Consider the following 25,869-nt stretch of genomic DNA (forward strand, 5'->3'; position numbering starts at 1 on the left):
TCCAAGGACCTCCTTCAAATCACTAATACAATCCCTTCCTGCTTCACCCTAAAAGCAACATAGGTTCAAGGCTTAGACATGTTTCTTAGCGTATTTATTTGTAAAGAAACAAATTCCTTATTTATCAAATATAAATAATGTTTGACCTGGATTTGCATTATGGAAGAATAAATATATCACTGGGTCGCCCATCCTCGTTTCCCTTGGGTGTTACAAGTAGATGTACTTTATAAATAGCAATAACAATGCACATGTATCCAAGACTTTTTCTAATGTATTAAAACGTACAGTACATCAGGACATCACCACCCTTTTCTGAACCAGAAAGTAAGAAAAAAGCGAATCTATTTCTCAGTTGTATCTGCCAATGGAAAAGCAAACATATTAAAAGACTCACTGCAAAGAAATTGAATCTCAACTTAAAGTATCTCCTCTACTGTAATAATGAATAATAAAACACCCCATGGATCTCATTTAAAGCCTTTGCCTGACATGTGTGCGTGTGACTACCTTTATAATCATTACTGGCCTGTGAACAAGGAAAAAAATGTTCTTTAATGTTCCATTCCCACTCCTTTTTCTCATGCGGAGTGTGATAACAACTGGATAGTAGGAAACCTTGACTTCAATTGTGTAAACTCATCCTGCAGGAATGCCCTTGGCAATAGGGTGGGGTTGGACACAGGATCCTGCCCAGATCTGCTGGCAGGATCAGTTCTTTTTTATTGGCCCGGTGGAGCAAAGCTCTAAAGAATGGCACTGGCTCGGAGAATCTTGGTTTAGTATCACACAGCAGCAGGGTGGGAAGGGCCCTCAGGAGGTCATCCAGCGCAGCCCAAGCCCAAGCCCCTGCTCAAAGCAGGACCTGCCCCAACTACTTCCTTCGAGCACTGAGCTGGGGGAGGAGAGTGTCAAAGCATGCAGTTGTTCCTGACCGTGCCTGGCCTGTGAAGGGCGATGAGGGGCCACAGCTGTTTGTTCCTCTGGGTCTCAGCTGTTATTAAACGGAAAGGAAAAGAGGCTGTTTAGGGCCAGTTACAGGGAAAACCTGGAGTGTACATACCACGCAGCCGCCTTCCTGCCTTTGCAGGGAGCCTGGCACAGTCACTCTGAGGCGCTGACTGCCCCGTTCATGGCAGCGAGTGCTACAGCAGCCGCGAGGCTCCTTTCTGCAGCAGCCCGGCTGAAGACCGCTGCTTGCCAGCCGTGCGGGAGCGGAAGAGGCAGCTCCCGGGAGCCTGGCAGCTGTGGGGGGCGTCCGGGCGGACTCCCTCACCGCACTGCTCGCGCCCCCTGGGCTGCCCGGAGGCGGCGGCCCGGGGGGCTGGCGGGAGGGCTTCCCGCGCCGGTGTCCGGGGAGGGGCCCGGACGGGACAAGCTTCCCGCCAGGGCCGGCAGCGCCCTCACCTGCGGCGGGAGCGGCGGCGGCGGGGACGGAGCGCGGCTGCCTCCTCCCTCGCTCGCTCCCTCCCCCTGCTCCCTCCTCCCCGCCCGCGCTCCTCGCTGCCTCCCTCGCCCGCGCCGCTCCCGCTCGCCGGCTCCCCCGCGCCGTCCCCCTCCTGCGCCTCCAAGATGCCCGGGCAGCGGCGGGGCGGCTGCTGGAACCGGCTGGTAGGTAGGAGCCCCCCGCGCTGCGCTGCGCTGCGCTGCGCTGCGCTGCCGGCCCCGGGGACACGCCCGGCGGGGGAGGTCGGGGCGGGAGCGCAGCCGGGCGCCGAGAAGCGGCGGCGGTGCCGGTCGTCCCCCGCTCCGGGCAGGCCGTGAGGCTCCGCGGACAGTTGCGGGCCGCCCGCTCCCCGCCTCCGCAGGGCGAGGGCGATGCTGCGGAGCTGCTGCCTGCGGCCGGGAGGGGAGGGGGGGCACCGTGTGGTGTCCGCGCTTGGGGGAGGAAGGGGTTAACCGTGCATGCCCGGGGGTGCTGCCCTTCCTGGAAGGGAGTGGGGTAGTCTCGGTTATGGCGGGGTGGATGCGACTCTCCGGGATATCAGGCTGCCACAGCCCCCAGCCCGTGCGCACACCGCCCGCAGCCCAGGGGCTGCCTTCTCCGCATTGGCGGCGAGCGCTGCGAGGGAGCCGCGGTGAAACCCGAGCCGGGCCCGGCTGCCGCGTGGTTCGGGTCTGCGTGTGGGTTGCTTGTTTGTTTGCGTTTGCCATTTCCGGCCTGTTTGTGTCATGGAGCTCGATTAAAATCCTTTCTCTTCTGGGCGAGTCTTCCCTGGGGTGGGTAGGTCAGAGAGACACGGGGCCGAAGTGATCACCCCTCCCCTCTCCCCCCACTTCTTCTTTTCTCACCCTCTTCTTGCTTCCTAAATACCCAGCCTGCCTCCTGCAAAGCGCGAGGGCAAAAGCTTTCAAGCAGCTTCTGTGGGGAGGAAGGCTCCATTAGTGCGCACTGCTAGAGCTGCCCAGCTGTTCTCCACCCCCTCCCCCACCCCCCGACAAGGAAGCTGGATACATCCTGCAAATCCAGATTACACCCGTGGAAGTAAAGACACCTCATTTCCTTTTCAGGTATTACTGTTGGCTCTGAAATGCTAAAGTTGGGAATAGCTTTATAATTCAATCATCAGCTGGCTGCTGGTAGCTTTTCTGATCTCGGTCCCTGAGCCAAGCAAAGTTCTCACTCAGCCACTTATACGCTCCTGGTACTGCCTGAATTCTCAATCATGATTTCTCTCTCACTCTCTCTGATTTTATTTTTCAGGGGGAGTCTGAATTTGTATCCTTTCTATCTTTTGCTTTAGAGACTAAATTTTAAAATGACACATTTTAGTTTCAAGCTTCCCTGGTTGCCAGCAGGGAGTCTTGTAGAGCTTGGAGCCTTGTACAGTAAGTATACTGTCTGCTTGCCTCAGATTTCATTGCTAACCATGTTCTACAGCTTTAGTGGCAATAAAGGTTAGTTAAATGTGAGTTAATGGGTTTCTTGTTATTTAGTCAGCTTTCTTCTGAAGTTGACAGCAAGGTGAGAGAAAATTCATGCCTATAAGGACAGTAATAATAATTTTATGTGGTGAAGTCCATAACCAGCTGGTATTTTAAATAATATTTTACTGTTGTGTTTCATTGGCTTTCTGTTCTTTGACTGACTATTACTGGTTTTGAAATGCGGCAAAGCGTGATTGAAGTAAATATCCGACAAGGTAGAAATGTGTCCGAGTTAACACTGTTTTAAGTTCTAGTCTTCAGGCTCTACTTGTGCATTTGGTATCAACCATGTATTCTATGCCTATAATGCAGGCCATTCTAGATGTTTCCAAGGTAGTTCAACCTCACGGGTTGCACAAATTTCTGGGGATTTTATTTGGGACTTCTGTTTTGGTGTCCCATCATTTTCTCAAGCCCTAGGTGCTAATGCGTTAAGCACCGCCTCTTTCTTTTTGACTGTGGTCCAGGTCTGCTCCCTCTCTAAAACAAATTGTGATCCTTTCCATTTGGTTTTTGTTAGTGACTTCAGGCAGATCATCCCCATTCACGCATCTGCCACAGCCCAACCAGGTTTCCAGATTGCATGCTCTAGAATTCGGCATAGGCATGGAGTTGTTGGTGTGCTCCTAGACAACATCATGCCCTTACAAGTTAGATCACAGGTGGGCATTGCTGGGAATTTGCAGTGCAGTGCCAACTGCTTGCCCTGCTGTACATGGGTTTGAGATGCTCCTTGATCTTTCTAATAATAATAAAGCCTGTCTGCATGCTTGCTTGCCTTCCTCCTCTAAAATAATCCAAGTAATCCTCAATACAGGGGGCACTGATATCATGTGCAGCTAAAACAGGCTGTAGAATAAAGTGACTACAAGAATTTGAAGAAAGTGAAGAGTGAGGTGCAGGCCACTTCTACAGGTGCTTTGAACCCTGTGCTGAATTCATCATTGCTACATGTAATTTGTTACATAGGTGGATACATAGGGATACATAGGTGTTGCTGTTCACTGTGCAATTTCATTTTTTTGTTTGTTATTGTGGAAGCAAACGGCAAAGATATCCCAAAACTTTGTTGCAGTGAAACAAAATACAAAATTGACTGTGCTTGGATATTTGGTAAAACTTAAGTAAGAAAGCTGCTCAAAAAAGAGAGCAAGCAGGGTAAGGATACAAGAAGGGAGAGGAAACACCATCTGCTACAGCGGTGGCATTGATTTAGACAGGTGATGATATTGCTCCAGCACCTAGGGAGTGCCCTGTGCTTTAGAAGTGATTAGAGACAGGTCTGTGCCCTGAGGACCATTTTGCAGTGTTGAGTGAAAGCAGTGTGTGTACAGTGAATGTTTTGAAAGTTGCCCTGCCTGTTTTGTAAATGTTTCTTTTTCTGAAACTGCAGCTGCTGAGAAATTCTGTCCTTTGAAATAAATTGCTTCCTCGTGCAATGAAATCTGACGGCATCATTGACAAAGGCACGACATGATATGCGAGGTGACTGTTAACAGTTCTGTGTGCAGTCGTGCTTAAAAACCGCGGAGGAGTAATTTCCATAAGTGATTGACTCGGGACTTTTAAAATGACAAGCCTTATTTTAATCATTTCTCTGTTCATGATTGGTTGAGCTGGGGGTGGGGGGCACTTGCCTAACTAAATCTGCAGGTAGACTTCTAAACTCTTAGTGTTTGTTCTTATTGATGTTTGTTTATATTTGATGTTCCTGGTCCCTCCTACATGTTGCTCAGTCAAGTTAGAGAGTGCACATTCTGCTTCAAAGCTAATGAGTCTGTGGCCAAAGTTGTCCCAAGTTCACAGTAAATAGGGCCAAATGTTTTGGAAAGTGGCTGATAGCCACAAATTCCAGTGGCTTGGGTTTGCTGATTTTTCAGGAATATTGAGCGTCTCTGTTCCAAGTGAAACCAAAGAAGGCAGAGAGTGCTGATTACCTCTGGAGAGACTTAATATTCCTAGTCAGGCAACCGAAATCACTCTTTGAAAAACTGTCTCGTGGTTTTCTTGAGAATTGCATCTTCTCCCTTAGGACAAACTCCCAGTGATTTGCAGGGAGTAACACAGATATGGAGAACACAAGTGTTTTGTGGAAGAAGCTATTTAAAACCTGATTTCTGCTCATGAATGTCTTGTAATACCAGTTTACATCTGCATTGCTCTACAGATGCTTTGGGACTTATTGCTAAGCATGATCCCAAATGAAAAGCCTCAGTATAAGTTAGCAGCTCAAGTCTAGCCCTGTGATACTCAACTTCAGACACTCTTTCCCGTTTGAAAAGAACGGGTTTACATTTGGATTTGGATTGTGACCCTAAGTTCAAGAGTGCTTATGATTTGCACCCACAACTGATTCAGGAAGATGCAGCCATATCACAGGTCATTTCTCTTTCCTAGTCCCTTGCAGTCAAAACAATTGCCAGTGGAGCTGTTTACTTTTGGTATCCATGGAGCTTTCAGCATTGCTTGCACACCAGTGAAGAACACAACCATGCACTTAGCCTGAAAGATCCTCATAAACAGAAAGAACGTTCTCATTTTAAAGTTCAGGTGGCATCTGGTTGTGCCCCTGCCTTCCTGTAGGGATGCAGAGAGCCCTTTGCTTTATACACACCAATATAAAATTGACTGCTTTTTACCATTTTTTTTCCCCCCAGAAAACAGTTTTACATTAGAGCTTAATGAGAACCCAGGTTTATTGTCATCTATTATAAATGATCGACTTTGTTAGCTTTACTGATTTAATGAGCAGCATACGCAGTAGGGAAGCAAATGATTGACCTTGGTGAGCCTTCCGTTCAGATTGTTTACTGCTGTCTTGTGCATGTAGCAAAAGTGTTGGCTTGTAACTTGAGGTCATAGAAATACCAGAAAGGAGAGGCTTTTTGGGGGTGGAAATCTGTTGTGTGTGAAGCTGAAATCCCATAATTGTTCTTTGTATGAACAGCACTGCCCTGATGTGTTAGCTCCAAGAGAAGCATCCTCATGGCAAAGATGTCTGGGGGCACAGAATTCATTGGCAGCTGCTCTGCTCTGGACAGATGTCAGGAATGGAATGCCTAAGCCTTCGAATCAGATACCAGCTTCCTGTTTTCCCATGTGTGGCTTTTAGCTCCTTTGCCAGTGGCCTAGAATGTGTTTCTGTTCCTCTCTGGAGGATAGGTGGGGGAAGGGCAGTCAGGGAGAAAACCTTACTAGGTTTTTATCCAATGCACATTTAAGATTTGAAAGTAACATGGATCCAGAGCTGTGAGCTCTGCAGATCTCCCTGGTGGTATGTCATGACTAGACTGTGTGGGCAAGGGGGGGACAGGACCCTGCCAGTTTCATTAAAATGTTTTTATCACTTGTTGGCTTCAGCAGCCTCCCTCCAGAACACGCTCCTTGTTCTCTACTCTGGCCCCCATCACTGAAGGGCTGGTTGCAGTGCAGAGGCTGTAGCAGAATAGCTGCTTTTGTGAAGCTGGATACGCTGGCTCCTCTACAACGATTGTCTGTTGTATTCAGTGGTATAGCCAGGGGCTACAAGATCCTGTTTTCTCCTGCCAATTTGGGCTGATGGCCACCCCTAGGCCTGTGTTTGTCTGTGATCTTCAGGGATCCTGGTTTTCCCTGATTAAAAAAAATTGCAAATTCTCTGATTAAAATCTCCAAACTTCTTGGTTTAAAATTAAAGGCCCTCCCCTGGCCCTACTGGTGCCCCTCACTCCCCCCCCCCCCCCCAACAGATGTGTGTGGGGGAGGGGGGAGGGCAGATCAAGAGTAACAGGGGAGGTGTGTCTGTGCCTGCTTCCAGGAGCAGGGCTAGGGGGGTGAGGGCAGAGATGCCCCTCTGCAGGCTTAGCGCAAGCCACCTGGCTGGCTGGAGGGGTAGGGCTGCTTGCGCATGGTGGACACTGCCACCACCCTGCCCACCACTGCCATGCTCCACTTGCCTGCAGAGCAGTGAAGCCACGGAACCATGTGGCCAGCCTCAGGGAGGCAGTGCAGGGCGTGGCAGTGGCGGTGCACTGGTGGTGGCTCTGCTGGCAAGTGATGCAGGGCAGCGGTGCCCCTCTGCAGGCCACACACAAGCCGCCCAGCCAGGGGGAGCCTTACATGTGGTGGCCGCCACTGCCATCACACTACCGCTGCTGTGGCATGTCCCACGCTGCCTTCCTGTGGCCTGCTTCATGACTCCACAGGCAACTGGTGTGGGGTGCACTGGCTACTTCATACAAGCCCACATCCCCCGGCCATTTGGGTGGCTTGTGTGTGGCATGCTGAGGGGTACCACTGCCTTGTGTCACTTGCCTGTGGAGCCGTGCAGCTGCGGAGCTTGCCTGTGGAGCTGCGTGGCCGGCTGTGGGAAGTCGGCGTGAGTAGCAGCAGTGGTGGTGGCTGCCGCATGCAAGGCCTCCCCCGCCTCTGCTTTCCCGTGGCCGGCCTCATGGCTCTGCAGACAAGTGGCGTGGGGCGTGGCAGCAGCAGGAGGGGTGGTGGCGGTGACGGCCACTCCAGGGCTTCCCCCAACACCTCCCCGCTCCCTGCTGGAGTGCCTGCGTGGACCACGAGTGGTGCTATCAGCCCTTAAGGGAAGCCGTATGGGGAGGCGCCGAGCCCTGTTAGGCTGATGGCACCACTTGTGGTCCACATGCAGCAGGCTGGAAACTCAGGGGTTTCTTCCAACACCTCCCTGCTTCCTCAGCCAGCTTTCTGCAGCCAGCCTCCCCCCCCACCCTGCCCCACAATCCCCAGCCCCCTGCAATCCCCACTTACCTAACCTGACAGGCTCCAGAAGCAAACGGAGAGCCTGAGCCAAGCCTTGAGACTGACAAAAAGTCTCAGGCTCCACCCTTCCCCTCTCTCCCTCCTTCACAGGCAGGACTAGGGGGGTTCCTTGCCCTTTTTGCAATGGGCTCTTGCAGACTGGAACTGCGCCAGCCTGCAGAGCTCTTTGCAAAAGCAGGGAATCCATGGTTTTCTCTGCTAAAAGGTAAAATCCATGTTTTCTGTGATTAAAAGTGGGAAGTACATAGTTTTCTCTGTTTTTCCGGGGGAAACAGCAAACCCGGATTCCTGGCGATCTGTCCTGCCTCAGCAGTTTCTCTTCTTTCCTAACATTTTTCTTTTAGTGTTTTTGCTGCCTGCACCCCTTGCACCAGAGGGCTGCATGGGATAGTTTGTGTGGGGCAGGAATGCAGAGAGGCCTGGGGTAGCAGCCTACAGTCCAGTACGCCTGAGCATTTCCTGTGACTAATTCCACTGTGAGGCTTCTTGGGAGAAAACACAGTAGGAAAATGGCTTTGCAGCCCCCAGGACTTTTATTTGTAGCTGTAGCATGTGGGCAGAATCATTTTCTCTGTGTACAACCCTAGGTGACACACGGGAGGCACAGGGAGCACATGCCCGCACCCTGAGATTGGCTGCTTCTGAAACTGTTGCCAGCTTCTGCAGATGGTCACAGCCCCACCATTGCTGCCAGCGGGGCTGCCGGTGGTTGCGGGCAGTCCCTGCTTGCCACCCTGCCCCTCATTGCTGACACTGTTGCGTGGGCGGTCCCTGCTTGCCACCACCTCTGGGTGGTCACCATGCCGCGCCCCCCCCCCCCCCCCCCCCCCGCTTCTAGGGGCATGCATCATTCATGTGTTAAACTGTAGAGAAGAATAAGTCTCTCTGGGGATTGGAAACCTGCTTCACTCTCTCTTTCCCTCTCTGTCCTTGTCTGCCTGCTGACTTGGTTCCCCCAAATGCAGCTGTAGCATCTGGCCCCCGAAATGATATGTTAAGTCGTTAAGTGAAGGCCAAAATCCTGTCCTGCACTGAATTTGCATTTGGCAGGGAGCCCTCCCTGTATAAGAACATGAGTATTGGGAACCCCACTATTGCACCCTGCTATGCAGCAAGGGCTTTGTGGCAAAGCAGTTGGTTCCCAGCCCCTTATGGCAGCATGTTTTTGGCAAGAAGTCCCATACTATAATGCATTGCTGCTGAATTCACCCCATAGCCTTGCAAGGACTCACCTTTGGTGTTGACACTTAGTCCCTGCCTTGTAGTAACCCCTTCCTTAGTGCTTAGGTTTGGAAGGGACCTAAACAGATCATCAGGTCTGACCTGTTGCCCCCAGCAGGGACAAGTGCAGGGTCATAACACCCCAGCCAAATACCTGTCCAGCCTCCTCTTGAAGACCCCCAAGGTAGGAGAGAGTACCACTTCGCTTGGGAACCCATTCCAGAGCCTGGCAGCCCTAACTGTAAAGCAATGTCTTCTGATGTCCAGCCTGAACCTTCTCTCTAACAATTTGTGGCTGTTATTCCTAGTAACCCCTGGTGGGGGAAGGAACGGAGCCTCCCCCAATTTCTGCTTGTCCCCCCTGGTGATTTTGTAGATGGCCACCAGATCCCCTCTCAGCCTTCTCTTGTGGGGGCTGAATAGATTCAGGCCCTTCAGCCTCTCTTTGTAGGGCCTAACCCACTGCCCCTTGACCATGTGAGTGGCCCTCCCCTGGACCCTCTCAATGCTAGCCACATCCCTCTTGAAGTGAGGTGCCCAGAACTGGATGCAGTACTCCATCTGTGGCCTGACCAATGCTGCATAGAGGGGAAGGATCACCTCCCTGGACCTGCTTGTGGTGTATCTGTAGATGCACGACAAGGTGCGGTTAACCTTACTGACTGCTTCCTTGCATTGGCAGTTCATGTTCATCCTGGAGTCAACAATCCTTTTCTGCCACTAGAAAGATCCCTTTCTGCCACTGTATTGACTAGAAGGGTGTCCCCTGGCCTATAGGTGTGTTGCTGGTTCCTTCTCCCTAGATGCAGTACCCTGCACTTATCTGTGTTTGAATTCCATCCTATTCTCATCTGCCCACCCCTGTAACCTGTCTAGATCTAGCTGGATTCTGTCCCTCCCCTCCAGCGTGCCCGCCTTGCCCCAAAACTTGGTGTCATCAGCGAATTTGGACAGCGTGCATTCCACAACCACATCCAGATCACTGATAAAGACATTGAACAGTACAGGCCCCAGGACCGAGCCCTGGGGGACTCCACTGCCCACATCCTTCCAGGTCGAAAACAACCCGTCCACCACCACTCTCCGGGTGCGACCATCTAGCCAATTTGCCACCCATCTGACTGTGTAGGCATCAATGTCACAGCTGCCTAGTTTTTTATGAGTGGGGAGAGAAACAGTATCAAAGACCTTCTTGAAGTCCAGGTAGATGACATCGACCTCAACGCCCTATCCAAGGATTTGGCGTCCTGGTCATAAAAGGAAACCAGGTTAGTCAGGCAGGACCTGCCCTCAATGAACCCATGTTGGTTGCCCCTGAGCATTACCTCCCCTGCTGGGCCTTTGCAGATGTGTTCCTTGATAATTTTCTCAAAGGTCTTCCCAAGGACTGAGGTGGGACTGACTGGCCTATAATTGCTGGGGTCCTCCTTTCTCCCCTTCTTGTAAATGTGGACCACACTGGCCCTTTTCCAATCCTCTAGTACCTGGCCAGAGCCACACGAGCTCTCATAAAGCCATGCCAGGGGCTCTGCTATGACTCCTGCCAATTCCTTCAGCACCCTTGGGTGAAGAGCATCTGGACCTGCTGGTTTAAACACATCCAGCCCCTCCAAAAGTTCCCTAACTAGGTCGTCCCTGACCCTAGGCATGGTGGTGCCTCCCTTGGGTCTATCCGTAATCCTAGTGGGGGAAATGTCCCGGTCCCTGTTCAGGAATATGGAGGCAAAGAGTTCGTTAAAGAGGTCAGCTTTTTCATTTGCTGCAATCACCAGATTGCCAAGCCTATCCTGTAGGGGGTCCCATGTTACCCAGTGCCTTCTTACTTTCTATGTATTTGAAAAAGGACTTTTTGTTATCCCTAATTTTGGTTGCTTGCCCTAGTTCCATCTCTGTCTTGGCCTTCCTAACAGCCTCCTTGCAGTCACAGGCAACGGAGGTGTAATTCTCCTTGGTGATAGTCCCTTGCTTCTACTTCTTGTACAACTCCTTTTTGGCCCTCAGGCATCCCTGGATGCCTTTGCTGAGCCGTGGGGGCTTCTTGGCACTCCTGCCCCCCTCGGTGTGCATTGGGACTAACTGCCTTTGAATTTGGAGGATTGTCTCCTTAAGGAACAACCACACGTCTTGGACTCCCATCTCATTGAAGCTCCGAGACCCCAATGCCGCTCCTACTAATCTTCCTTCATCAAAAGTAGCATCCTGTTAAGATGCCTGCCCTCTTTTTCTTCCTATACTTAAAATAAACTCCTTGGAGGCTGGTCTGGCTCCTATCTTTAGAAGGGAAAAAAGGGGTGTTGGCAGGAGGCAGCAGGTTACCAGTAACAAAAAATACCCTCTGCACGTGTTGCAGTGCTTGATGTATGGTTCCTGGCTTTTTGCTTTGCTGTTGAGCTTTGTGCCGCACTGCTTTGCAGGGGAGACTGTATGTTCTTTGATAAGCAATCAGAAAGGGCATCTGCTTTTGCTGCAGCTGTTCTAAGTGCCTCTGGATCCCTTGTGAATTGAGCTAAATGTGTGTGCTTGTAGAATCAGGCCTTCCTCTCCCTTTCCCTCCCAACTTTCCAGCTCCTGGCTCTGATTTCACACGTTCTGCAGTCACTGTAAGGTGGACAGCCTTAATTTCTAGCCTAAAGAAATCTACTTTTTAAAAATAAATCCTGCCAAGTCTTTGTGTATCAAAGAAGCCAGGCCCTGGCTGTTTTTACCATTGCAGGCTCCCTTTAAAGCCACGATCATCTTTCTCATTAGTGTTGCTTAGTTAGGAACAGTTATGCCCCTTTCCTGTGATGTGAGTGCAGCTGCTAAGAACACAAAGTTACGCTACGTTGCATAGGTGGCATCTCTTGTAAGGCAGGGGATGGAAGCAAAGAGGGGTTATTATAATGGCCAAATCTCAGGGTGAAAGGTTGAGAATGCTGGTTTTGATTTCAGGCTGGCTCAAAGGGACTCCAGCTATACTTGACTTTTCAGCTGAACTATGAGGAAAACTAAAGGGTCATTTTTTAGCTATTCTGTTCCTCCCCACCAGAAATAAGCTCCCAAGCCCCAAAGTACTAGTTCTGTGCAGTATAGTAGTATGAGGTAAGTGGTTGTTTAAACTGTCTGTCCCAGGAGAGGTGATGCTGGATGCTGTGTGAGCAATGTGATGGAACATGCCATTTACCACTTCCCTGTGTAATTATTCATGTGTGTGAAAAGCATGACCAGGATCAATGCGGAAGCTGCCTCCTAATCTCAAGCTATAAGGGTCATCTGTGTCTACATCCTGTTCTTTGTTTAAATTGGGGAAAGCAGTGTGACTCTCCTGGCACATTTTGATTTGATACTGAACCAAGGGGAGTATTTTTATAGCAAGTGAACTTGACTTAGCAGATTTGGAGAGTGTCTCCCCGTGAATGACACATTTATTATTTACAATTGTACTAATTGGGATATGTCCAGAGGGAAAGGCATGCCCAGTGAGCTCCTGCAAAACAACCAGTCTTATATGGGTGTCTGCTCTCCCTTACCTACTACAGCTCTGTAAAGAATGTTAATCAGCTGCCAAGTACTTGAAGGGAAATAAAATGGGACTGCTCTTCTTGAGGGATAGCAAATGAGCATGTTTGTTTTTTGGAAGGGAAGGTATTCACGATGCTCCCTTCCTTGCATAATATCCAAGACCTGAACCTGTTTTCAGGCAAAGCTCTCCTTTGGTGATTGGGACTTTTGTATTCACTGCTGCCAACTAATGGCAATTCTGGCTGTCTCTCCTTCACAGTTTATGAAAGTGAGACCAAGTTAATATTACAGTTGTCTTGGGGAGTGATGCTTCATGCACTTGGGGCGCAGTACTACCCCTGAAGCAGCTTGAGCTTTTGGTGTGAGGAGGATTAGGCTCAGCATCTAGGGGAAGTTGGGGGGAAGCCTGGTAGATCATAAAAAGCCAGGACTTAAAATAAAGCTGCTACATCTGCAAGAGCCTAAATACAAATCAAATAGATGTTTTTTGCAGTCCTCATAAAACCGTTTTATGGGTCCCTCTGCTAGCTCTGCATTTTCAGTGTTTCTTCCCTGAGCTGGGATACAAGAGTGAAAACAATTGTCTGCCTTCAGTGAAGTGTATTGAGATCTTCACATGAGACTGGTGTTAAGCTAGCACGTCGTTGTTGTCATCATAGTAGTAGTAGAAGAATTTTATTACAACTGGACTTTGTGTTGAATAGTGGAATTAATCACTGGGCCTATTTGTTTATTTATTATTCTGGCTTCCATTCTTGCACTAGAGGCTCTAGAGCTTTCTACTCGCTGGACATTGCACTGCCAGGTGACAGGATTTCTTGGCACTAGATGAAATGTGCGTGGGTGACTGGTGAGATTAACATGCTGTTCATGTCTGGCTATACAAGGAAAGCACATGGTGCTAGGACATGTCAACAAACATGGCCTGTCTCATAGTGAGTCAGCTACTCTTGACAGCACCCACAGTGGGATGGACAAGCTGAGCAAACCTGCTCTACACAGAGGATGAGATGCTCAGAAACATCCAGCGTCAACTTAACTGCTCTTATAGCAAAGACAAAAACTCATAACATCACAGGTCTTTCCCTGCAGCAAAGCCTCACCTTAGCATGCTCTGATGCCACAGTTTAACTCCCCTGCCTGCTGCACTTCCACAGTGCTCTGCAGCCATTTAGAAGTGCTATGTGGTTTAGGTATTCAAGTATAATTAAATGGTTTTTTGCAGCCTAATTTTAAATCACCCCAGTCACACTGGAAACTGATTGATTGTGATTCTTTTGATAGCTGTCTATGAAAGCTGGTCCATGTTTCTTTGGAAAACCAGGAACCAACTTATCCTGTGTCATCTATGACTTGTTACTGAAGAATGCTCTACAGCTGCATCTTGGAGATTTTTTTCTTTGCATATTTTCTGTTTAGTCCCATATAGCTTTTCTGTCAGTCTACATTTATTATGCTGTACTGAAACTCTTCATTGTATGTCATGACTTGCTTGCTGTCTGAAATTGAGATTTTTTTTTTTTTGTCTGAAGCCTAGAGTGCCTTAGCCTGCTGGCTGTGCAGGGTTGCTCAGTGAGCTAGCAGTGGCGGTAGTGCCCCCATCCTCCAGCAGGCTTAGTTTAAAGCCCGGTGGAGCAGGTCAGCCAGTCCGGCTGAGAAGAGCCTCCTCCCCAGCGGAGAGAGGTGGAGGCCATCCCTTCCCAGCAGCTCACTGCCTCTCTCACCAAAGAGCAGACTGTGGTCATGGAAGCCAAAGCCTTCCTGATGACACCAGTGCTGCAGTCTTTGGTTCACTGCCTCAGTCCTCTTCTCCCTCCACAGCCCGTATCCCAAAACTGGGATGATCGAAGAGAACACCACCTGCACCGCCATCCCCTTAAGCCCTGCTCCCAAATCCCTGTAGTGCTTCATGACCTGGCTGGGATTGCTCCAAGCCATGTCATTGGTGCCCACATGAATAAGGAGCATAGGGTAGTGGTCAGTGGGCCGGAGGAGCCCAGGGATCTTCTCCACAATGTCTTGGATTCGGGCTCCTGGGAAGCAGCAGACTTCCTGGGCTAAGAGGTCAGGGTGGCAGATTGCCTCCTCAGTCCCCCTCAGCACGGAGTCTCCCATGACCATGGGCCAACGAGAGGCAAAGCGCTGCTCGACCTGGTACTGGCTACTGGGGATGACCTAGTCGGTGACCTAGTGATCGATGGGAAGCTGGGTGACAGCGACCACGAGCTGATCACCTTCACCATCCGCCGAAAAGCTGGCAAGTCAGTCAGCAACACAGAAGTCCTTGACTTCAGGAAAGCCGACTTTGACAAGCTCAGGAGGCTTGTCAGTGAGGCCCTAAGGGACTGTGATCACAGGGAGAGGGGAGTTCAAGAAAAGTGGTTGCTCCTCAAGGGAGCGATCCTCAATGCCCAAACTAAGTCTATTTCATCTCGGAGGAAAGGCAGCAAGAGGGCACAGCAGCCCTCCTGGCTCTCCAGGGACCTAGCAGACCTCCTGAGGCTAAAAAGAAAGGCCTACAAAGGATGGAGGATGGGAGTCGCCTCCAAGGAGGATTATTCTGCACTGGTCCGGTCCTGTAGGGAGCTGACCAGGAAAGCCAAGGCTGCAACTGAACTCCAGCTAGCTTTGAGCATCAAGGACAATAAAAAGTCCTTTTTCAGATACGTGGGGAGCCGGAGGAAAAGCAGGGGCAACATTGGACCTCTGCTGAACCAGATGGGGCAACTGACAACCGACGCCCAGGAAAAAGCCAACCTATTAAATAGGTACTTTGCGTCGGTCTTTCATCAGCCCCATGGGACGCCCATGCCCGCTACAGGGCCGGGAAGTCTGGGTGAGGGTGATCCCCTGCCCTCCATTAATGCTAACTTTGTGAAGGAACATCTTGAGAAGCTGGATACCTTCAAGTCAGCCGGCCCTGACAATCTTCACCCCAGGGTACTCAAGGAGCTGGCGAGCATCATAGCCCAGCCTCTAGCGCGGATCTTTGAAAACTCTTGGCGCTCTGGTGTAGTGCCCAAAGACTGGAAGAAGGCCAATGTGGTGCCTATCTTCAAGAAAGGGAGGAAAGTGGATCCGGCTAACTATAGGCCCATCAGCCTGACTTCTATCCCAGGGAAGATCTTAGAAAAGTTTATTAAGGAGACCATCCTTAATGGACTGGCCGACGCCAACATCTTAAGGGATAGCCAGCATGGGTTTGTTGCAGGTAGGTCTTGCTTGACCAATCTCATTTCCTTCTACGACCAGGTGACCTATCACCTGGACAAGGGAGATGAGATTGATGTCATATATCTTGACTTCAAAAAAGCCTTCAATCTGGTGTCCCATGATCGCCTCTTGGAGAAACTGGCCAATTGTCGCCTTGGGTCCTCCACGATCCACTGGCTGGAAAATTGGCTCTGGGGTCAGACCCAGAGGGTAGTAATTGATGGAAGTCACTCATCGTGGTGTCCTGTGTCCATTGGGGTCCCCCAGGGCTCTGTCCTTGGACCCATACTGTTCAACATCTTCATTAATGATGTGGACACTGGAGTCAGAAGCGGACTGGCCAAGTTTGCCGATGACACCAAACTTTGGGGCAAAGCATCCACACCAGAAGACAGGCGGATGATCCAGGCTGACCTGGACAGGCTCAGCAAGTGGGCAGATGAGAATCTGATGGTGTTCAACGCCGATAAATGCAAGGTTCTCCACCTTGGGGGGAAAAAAACCTGCAGCATCCTTATAGGCTCGGCAGTGCTATGTTGGCTAGCACTATGGAAGAAAGAGACTTGGGGGTCATCATTGACCACAAGATGAACGTGAGCCTGCAATGTGATGCTGTGGCTAGTAAAGCGACCAAAACGCTGGCTTGCATCCATAGATGCTTCTCAAGCAAATCCCGGGACGTCATTCTCCCCCTGTACGCGGCCTTAGTGAGGCCGCAGCTGGAGTACTGCGTCCAATTTTGGGCTCCACAATTCAAAAAAGATGTGGAGAAGCTTGAGAGAGTCCAGAGAAGAGCCACGCGCATGATCAGAGGTCAGGGAAGCAGACACTACGATGACAGGCTGAGAGCCCTGGGGCTCTTTAGCCTGGAAAAACGTAGGCTCAGGGGTGATGTGATGGCCACCTACAAGTTTATTAGGGGTGACCACCAGTATCTAGGGGAACGTTTGTTCACCAGAGCGCCCCAAGGGATGACGAGGTCGAATGGTCACAAACTACTACAAGACCGTTTCAGGCTGGATATAAGGAAGAATTTCTTTACTGTCCGAGCCCCCAAGGTCTGGAACAGCCTGCCACCAGAGGTCGTTCAAGCGCCTTCATTGAGCACCTTCAAGATGAAACTGGATGCTTATCTTGCTGGGATCCAATGACCCCAGCTGACTTCCTGCCCTTTGGGCGGGGGGCTGGACTCGATGATCTTCCAAGGTCCCTTCCAGCCCTAATGTCTATGAAATCTATGAAATGACAAGGATCTTGCGTTTTATCTTAGGGAGAGAGGGGGCGGTAGCTGCAGTTGAGCCTGTGTTGCCTACTGGAGCTCGGCAGGCCTTGGGGCCCTTGACCACTTTGGTCCAACCCCTTGGTTGGACAGCAGGGGAGGTCCCCGAGTCCTCCCTTGTCCTGGAAGGTAACCTTGGTCTACCCTCCGTCTCCTGGGGGTGAAGGGCCTGGCAGCAGGAGTCGATCTCTTGCTGACACTCTCCGATGGTACACAGTCTCTGGACTGTGGCCTGGAGCTTCTCCAGCTGGTGCGCCAGAGACTCCAAAAGGGAGCAGACTTCACAAGGGGAGGTGGCTATGCTCCTGGACCCCAGAGCCTGAAAGAGTGACAGGCAGCTCCCGCAGCCGAGAGTCAGGGGCTCCGTCTGCGTGGATCCCGGAACCACGGTCTCCATCTGGGTGGAGGTCTCTGAGGAGCCAGAGGGGGAGGCTGCACAATATTAACACAGATGCACAAACACAACCAACACTCCTCAGACACCTTTATGTGATTCACAAGATAAATACAAAGATTTCAAATGGGAATCCATAGTATCAAAAACATCCCTACTTGTTGTGGTCTGTTGCAAAGAAAAAAAGAATTGCTCTGTTATTTTTCCGTAGTCAAAAAAGGAGTGAAAGCTAAGACTTGGAATTTTCTGAGGGGTTCCTTGAGTCTAGAAAGCTTGAAAACTACAGCCCTAGAGGCTGTATTAGGCTGGATTAGGAGCTGCTGGGTTTGCTGTTAATATAACCTTAAGTAGTGGTGCTGTATTTGCACCTTTGTTTCTGCTGCCCTAGGAAAGCAACCTCTCTTATTTGGGTAGTATGTTCATGGGAATTTCCTGAAAGCTGCAGCCTGCCAAGCCCAAGCTGGGAGTGCTTGCCATGCTTGCCTACTGGCTCATGATATGCAAAGCAGGGTGGCACACACTGAAGGGGCAGAAGTGTCACACTGGTACCCTACAGAGGGAGCAATGGTTACAATAGTTACAGTTACCACATACACGGCGGTGGTCACCCCAGCACCTCAAGCCTTCAAACAAGAATATGTAAGAGGCTAAGGGTTGTTAACATAAACTTCTGGAGTTTGCTGAAGCCATGGAAGCCCAATTGGCTGCTTGAGTGTTAGTATAACTGGTATAGTGGGCAACTCAACCAGTGAGGACCAGTAGCAGTGCCTTAGAGAGGAGACCAGACTATTTCTGTAATCCTTCTGTCAGGTGTTGGTGGCTGCAAAAAGGGCTGTGATTATTACTAGGGAGTGGTTAAAATAACTAGAGCGAGTGGCTTGAGCCAGCCTTGTCAGGGGCTAGGGACAGAAGGTACACACAAATTGATGTAAGTAATCAGAAACTAGTTTAAACCTGTAACAGAACATAACTTTAGTGCAGATAAACCAGTTTGAAAATGGCCGAAACCGGTTTGAGATCAACCTGGTTGAATGTAGTATCAGACTTAAGTGATTGAGCTCTAACCGGTTTATGCAACTTCTGTCCCAGACTCCTTCCTGGTCTATGTTAAACCAGAGTCCCTCAGCATCCCGGCACGCTCTCTGGGCAGGGGCCTGGACAGAGCCTGGCCTCCAAAACGGGGCAGGGAAGAGGGTTATTTCTCCCTCCCTCCCCTGTCCCACCAGCATGGACCTGTCAGGCATTTCTCTGTTGGCTGCTCCAGTGGTGGTGGCGTGGCCAGCACCAGCAGTAGCCTGGAGTGAAGTGGTCAGGGAGGGGGTTTAATTCCCCTCTCCTTGTCCCACTGGCACAGACCTGAGCTGGGAACTGCTGGGTACTCTCCCCTTGCTGCTGCAGCAGTGGAGGTGGGTGCATGGCCTCTGAAGTAGAAGGGGTAGGGAGGGGGGTTATTCCCCCCTCTGCCCCAGGGGACTGCAGTGGGGTCTGCCAGCCCCAGCCACCACTTGCACCCTGTGGGGGTCAAGTGGCAGGATAAGCCCCCTCACTGCCCCCTCTGCCGGATACCAGAGGGAAGGGGGAATAACCCCCTTCTCTGCCCCCCTTGCCTAAGGGGCCCTACCAGCCGGCCGCTGGCTTCACCACCTCTTGCCCTGCGCAGTCTGTTGCAGCTTTCCCCACCCCCGCACACATGCCCCTACCCCTGCTTCTGGGGCAGCTCCCCCTATCATGATGTCTGGGGAGTGCAAACCTCTTCCTGGTGGGGGGCATGAGTTGGGGGTCAGAGCTGATATGGACTGTACAAGGTGAGCAGCAGCACTGTGACTCAGAGGGGAGGCCATAGCCCCCCAAGCCTCCCCCGACACTGCCACTAGTTGCCCTGTGCAGTTTGCAGCAGCTCTGACTGCCCTCCCCTGGTGGGAAGAAGTAATGGTCCAGGAAGCCCTGAGAGGGGCTGCAGCCCCAGTCATGGTCACTCCCTCCTCACTGCTCCAGAGGCAGGGGTGGGGATGTGGCCAGAGGCCCTTAGGTGAGGGGACAGGAAGGTTATTTCCCCCTCCCTCCAGCATCTGGCAGAGGGGGCAGAAGAGGATTTAGCCTGCTGCTTGCCCCACGCAGGGAGCAAGCAGCAGCGGTTGGGGCTGGTAGACGCTGGCTGCGGTCCCCTGGGGGCAGAGAGGCAGGAATAACCCCCTTCCCTGTCCCCTCTGCCTCAGGGAGCCATGGCAGCCAGTCTCTGGCTGTGCCCCTGCCCCCATGCTGCAGCAGCAATGGGGGAGCACCAGGCAGACCCCTGCTGAAGTCCATGCAGGTGGGACAGGGAGTGGGGAATTAAACCGTTTCCATTCCTTCCTCCTTGGCCAGCTTACTCCAGGCTACTGCCAGGGCTGGCCACACCACACACACAGCACAGCTCCCTGCAGCTGAGGGTGGCTCTAGTGTCCCCTGGCTTGTGGCCTAAGTGACTATAGGCATGTGCCTGCATTTCCTCAGTCCAGAAGGAATGTCTTCACTGTTGTAAACTGATTCAATCTAGGCAGGTTAGACTGACATGCAAAGACTGTATCAATTCAGGCTCTGGCTTTTTGAATGTCTGTCCCTAGCCAGGCTGTAGGGACTGGTAGGATACATACTCAACCTTCTCCCAGGTTCTGTCCCAAAGTGCCAGTTTCCTAATTTTTTCTCATGCACAATTTATGCAGGTTAGTGTTAATGTATTATGTAATCTGGTAACTAGCTAATGGCAAGCTGCCTCCATATTGTAAGATGAAAGCCCCAAGTAGGTTTTCTCCATCTTCCCATCCCCTCTTCTTGAATCAGGTGTGCACACAAAGCTTCCCTCAGCAAAGGAACTGCCCCGTCTGTCCACCAGCAGCTTAATTTCATCCACTTTTGCCACTGCCACCATGCAGTTCTGTCCTCACTGCTGGCTTCCTGTTGTGAGGCTGTCACTGCCAGCTCTGTTCCTCTTGTCAAGAGGAGACCAAGAAGGTCAAATGAGTCTCTAGTTACAATTATACCCTTCAGTGATTTGGGCCAGCTGCTGTCCAGGTTAGGGTGGTCCACTTTTCCCACTGGATATGACTCAAGTGTTTTTACTCTGGTCTCCCTTTTCAGATATCTGCCTTAGAATATAGGATCATTGGAGCTTTGGAGCCTGGAGCGTGTCCAGATAGTCTTATTTTGTGTGTGTTAGTTATACAGCTTCTGCAGCATATGCAAATGACACTTCATGCGTTTTCCCATTTTGCTTCTAGAGGGAGCCTTCTCCCTATATTTAGGGCTTCTGCAGTTTACCAGACATTTAAAGAAGGGACTAAAGCTACCACTTGTATTGATGCAGAAGACCAGGTTATCCAAGACCAGGTCCAAAGGCAGGGCACGTGTGAGGAGCCACCACCACTCCCTCTGCATTTTCATTTTTAGGAGGTCAGAAGAGGAGAGTGCTGGACTTTTGAATGAGTTGGATGCAAAGTCTACACAGGAATTCTAGCTCTTGAATCAACTTTTGTCCCTTTGGGGGCTAATGCATTTATTTATTTATTAGATTTATATCCTTTTCTGCCTTGCTACTGGAGGCAGAAAGAGCTTTCTGTTTCTTCACCCTGCTTCCTCCAGCACCGCATCATAAATTAGATTTTTTCCAGAATCATACATATACAATGGGTCTCTCTGTTGCTGCAGCAAGGTCCTCCTTTGTACAGGTCTTGCCAAATGGGTCAGAAAACAAGCAGGTGCTCTATAGTTTGCACTTTACCACACTTGCATATATTTGTGGTAGTAGCCCCATTTGATCATGGTTGTTTTTGATCTTCTAGTTTGCGTGCGCAGGCGGTTCAGGCATTGTCATGCTGACTAGTCTGCATTAGCCCCTCTGGGAAGGTCTTCCTGGGGTTCCAGGTCCATTTCAGGGCATCTGATTGCATGTAACCTTTCCTTCCATAACCTCAGTCATTCCCTGTCAGCCGTTATGTCCAAGGGCAGAACACTGGTCACAAAACTCCTTTGCGCTTTCTGTTATTAGGTTAATTCTGTGTGACCATAGAATGAGTGCCTGGGGTCTTCCATCTGCCATGATTTTTCTTTTTGGTTTACCTTTCTTCTGATATCAGGTGGTGCAATGGCCACCAGTAAGTACAGGCTATCCTTTGGTGTCAACTTTAGATATCCGGTTATTTCATGACAGCTCTCATTTAGAACTGGGTCTAGATTTTGGCATGAGCTGATCATTCTCTTAGTGGGCCTGCATACTGTGCAGTGGAATAACACAAGGCAATAGCAGTGGTTCATACTGTAGCTGGATTCACTCCCTACTTCAAGGTGACCAACTTTTGAAGTATCTTGTGTCAGGCACTGACTTCCCCTTTTGTCTTCTTTACGTGTGCTTTGAAGATAAGTGTTCAGTCCAGTGTAACCCCCAAGTAGATTCATAGATAGATGTTAGGGTCAGAAGGGACCTCAATAGATCATCGAGTCTGACCCCCTGCATAGGCAGGAAAGAGTGCTGGGTCTAGATGACCCCAGCTAGATGCTTATCTAACCTCCTCTTGAAGACCCCCAGGGTAGGGGAGAGCACCACCTCCCTTGGGAGCCCGTTCCAGACCTTGGCCACTCGAACTGTGAAGAAGTTCCTCCTAATGTCCAATCTAAATCTGCTCTCTGCTAGCTTGTGGCCATTATTTCTTGTAACCCCCGGGGGCGCCTTGGTGAATAAAACCTCACCAATTCCCTTCTGTGCCCCCGTGATGAACTTATAGGCAGCCACAAGGTCGCCTCTCAACCTTCTCTTGTGGAGGCTGAAAAGGTCCAGTTTCTCTAGTCTCTCCTCATAGGGCTTGGTCTGCAGGCCCTTAACCATATGAGTGGCCCTTCTCTGGACCCTCTCCAGGTTATCCGCATCCCTCTTGAAGTGAGGTGCCCGGAATTGCACGCAGTACTCCAACTGCGGTCTGACCAGCGCCCGATAGAGGGGAAGTATCACCTCCCTGGACCTATTCATCATGCATCAGCTGATGCACGATAGTGCCATTGGCTTTTTGATGGCTTCGTCACACTGCCGACTCATGTTCATCTTGGAGTCCACTAGGACTCCAAGATCCCTTTCCACTTCTGTGCCACCCAGCAGGTCATTCCCTAGGCTGTAGGTGTGCTGGACGTTTTTCCTCCCTAGGTGCAGCACTTTGCATTTCTCCTTGTTGAACTGCATCCTGTTGTTTTCTGCCCACTTGTCCAACCTATCCAGGTCTGCTTGCAGCTGTTCCCTCCCCTCTGGCGTGTCCACTTCTCCCCATAGCTTTGTGTCATCTGCAAACTTGGACAGAGTACATTTGACTCCCTCGTCCAAGTCGCTGATGAAGACATTAAAGAGTATTGGTCCAAGGACTGAGCCCTGCGGGACCCCACTGCCCACACCCTTCCAGGTCAAAACCAACCCATCCACCATGACTCTGGGTGCGACCCCCCTAGCCAATTCGCCACCCACCAGACTGTGTAGTCATCCAAGTCACAGCCTCTTAACTTGTTCACCAGTATGGGGTGGGATACCGTATTGAAGGCCTTCCTGAAGTCTAAGTATACGACATCCACCCCTCCTCCTGTGTCCAGGCGTTTCGTAACCTGGTCATAAAAAGAGACTAGATTAGTCAGGCACAATCTGCCTACTACGAACCCGTGTTGGTTTCACGGGTTTGTAGTACACAGGGTTTGGGTGATTAGTCAGTGGGATTCCATCCCAGGTGATGTTTAATTTCCACTTGGCTTCTCTATGGCATAGGTCAGAGGTTTTCAACTGGGGGTACTTCGAAAGGTCCCAGGGGGTATCTGAGGGCAGGTGGGGACAGAGCACTGTCACCCCATGCCGCTGCCTCAGAGGAACAGGGCCAGGGCAGGACGAGAGCAGGGCCACACTGCTGCTACTCGCCCTCCCCCTCCCCGGAGAGTACACATATTAAAAAGGGGGCTGCTGGGGGTACCCTTATTAAAAAAGTTTGAAAACCCCTGGCATAGGTGAAAGGCTGTGACCTGCGTCTTGGTTGGGTTGGCACAATGTTGGTTCTTATTGTAATAATCTGAGAGGTTGCTTAGTGCGCGTCCGTTTTCCTCACAGTGGCAAGCACCTCCTCTTGTGATGTGATGTATAGATCATCAGCATATATGAAGCCCCTCATTTTATATGTTATATACCACAGGTTGAGGTTATATACCACAGGTTGAGGGTTGCATTCCCGTCCACTCCCAATCCCTTTTCTGGAACTTTCTCAGACCGGAGTAACTTTCAGTCCTGCTTATATTCTAAAAATCAAACATCTACAACATTTATTAATTTGATTTAAAAAAAATGTATTTGTCCTGATTTACATGTGTTTGTGTAGTGTACATAGAGATTATTGCACAATAGCTTAAAATGAAGGCTTACGCCTGTAAACTGTGGGTGTGTAGGGGACATGGGGGTGGGTATAGGTTTGTGGGGGGCTGTGGGTATGTGAGGGGGGAGGGTTTGGGTGTGTAGGGAGGTTTCTGGAGGGGGGTGGATGGTGTGGGAGCATGTGGATGTGTGTAGATATGTGGACGTGAGTGGGTATGGGGTTTGTGGGGGTCCTGCATGAATGGCAGTGCGAGGGGGGGGGGGGTGCATGTGTATGGTGGGGGGGTGCTTGTGGGACTCACCCTATGAACAAACACACACACTCTGTGCTTATCCTGCTACCCCCCCACACACTGCTTGCCTCACTACACACATGCATGCAAACTGCTTGCCTCACTACAGATGTACACAAACACACTGCTTGCCTCACTAGATGCGCGCGCACGCGCGCACACACACACACACACACACACACTGTGCTTGCCTCCCTATACATGCACATGCTGTGCTTGCTGCACTATATATATATATATATATATATATATATATATATATATATATATATATACACACACACACTGTGCTTGCCTCCCTATAAATATACATGCAAACTTTGCTTGTCTCACTGCGTACAATGCATACACTATGCTTGCCTCACTGAACACACACACATGTGCACCCACACTGCCCTTGCCTCATGACATGCGCACACAGACACGCCGCTTGCCTCACTACACACACACGCACTGTGCTTGCCTCACGACACGCGTGCGCACACACTGCGCTTGCCTCACTAGACACACACACGCACACCCTCCTGGCCTCGAAGTACCAGTCTGCCCCTGCTCCCGAGGTCCAGTGATTCAGCCGGGGGCCACATGGTGTCGGAGCAGCCAGCTGGCTGCAGGGAAAGCTGTGACACTTCTGGGTGGAAGGGGGTTGGGGGGCGGGGCCATCCTGGGCTGGCCTTTCTGCCAGCTCTTGCTGGCTTCCCCTGGGTCCTACTGCCTCTGCTGCTGTCATCTTTGGCGGGGAGCCTGGAGCAGAGAAATATTAATTTTCTAAACTTTTAGTTGCCTCGCAGGCCTGATAGAATGGCCTGGTGGGCCGGATGTGGCCCGTGAACTGTATTTTGCCTGCCCCTGGGTTACTCAGAGAGGTTGTAGAACCTCCATCCTTGGAGGTTTTTAAGACCCAGCTAGACAAAACTTTGGCTGGGATGATTTAGTTGGGGGTTGTCCTGCTTTGAGCAGGGAGTTGAACTAGATGACCTCCTGAGATCCCTTCCAACCCTAATTTTCTATGATTTCTATGATGAGTGCAGCACAGCTCACAGAGAGTGGAATCTTTCAGAAGGCACTCCTATCACTTTGAGCAAGAGATCTTGAGTGGAGACTGACCAGCAGAGCTACAGCATGGAAAATCGTAGTAAATAATGAAATATGGGATTAAAAGTAAATCAGTCCTTGTGCTGTCCTTGGACGTTGCTTGTTGTGCCTGTACCAAGAAAGATGGGCCAGTCAGATTCTATGTGAACTACAGAAAAGCTAATGCTGTTGCAGCGTATAACAAATACTTGCGCCTAGAGTAAATGAGATACTGGACCAGCTGTGTGTGCACAATAATATATTATGCTTGACCTCACTAATGAATGCTGGTAGATGCCTTTAAGCTCTGAGGACAGATTTGCATGTGCATTTGTCACTCCTTTTGACACTCTTTGAGGGCATGGTTTAAATCCTTGGGAGCAAGGCAGCTCCATGTTAGCATAGTCTCATGAAGGGGCTGGAAGGGTTGCCTTAACACACATTGATATTTATATTTTCAGCTAGTCCTGGGAATATGTGAACTGAACCAGAAAGGTGCCTAGACACAGTTAGGATGTGGAATCGACTGTTACAAGCAGAAGACTAGAAAGCCACACACTATCCCCACTTATCCTGACCATAAGTCGGCAAGTGGTGAGATGAAGCCAGCATCTGCCAAGGGGGAGACTATTAACTAAAGAGATGAGCCCCATTCTTTGTTGAGATGCCAGACTATTACAGGAGATTTGTGCCACTTTTCAACTCTGACTGTACCCATTACTGAATTGTAATAAAAAAGAAAAAGTGGGGGGCGTGTAGAGCGGACAAGAAGATCTGGTCTGAACCCTTCATGTTTTTTGCAACTACCTGAGAGACAGAGTTGGGTTCCATG

The 25,869-nt window shown here is 50.4% G+C and overlaps 1 protein-coding gene across 9 annotated transcripts in view; it reads left to right on the forward strand.

Moving 5' to 3' along the window:
• The first annotated feature begins 1,329 nt into the window (after positions 1 to 1,329).
• MID2 (midline 2) overlaps positions 1,330 to 25,869 on the forward strand; it is a 464,627-nt gene continuing 440,087 nt past the window's right edge. For 2 of the 9 annotated variants that reach the window (XM_059732666.1, XM_059732669.1), the window contains exon 1: positions 1,334 to 1,611. The gene's annotated coding sequence lies outside the window, so the exon portion shown is untranslated. The other 7 variants (XM_014609928.3, XM_059732668.1, XM_059732667.1 and 4 more) reach the window with 7 other exon arrangements.

This window comes from Alligator mississippiensis, chromosome 8, assembly GCF_030867095.1.
Source record: "Alligator mississippiensis isolate rAllMis1 chromosome 8, rAllMis1, whole genome shotgun sequence".
Classification (NCBI taxonomy): Eukaryota; Metazoa; Chordata; order Crocodylia; family Alligatoridae; genus Alligator; species Alligator mississippiensis.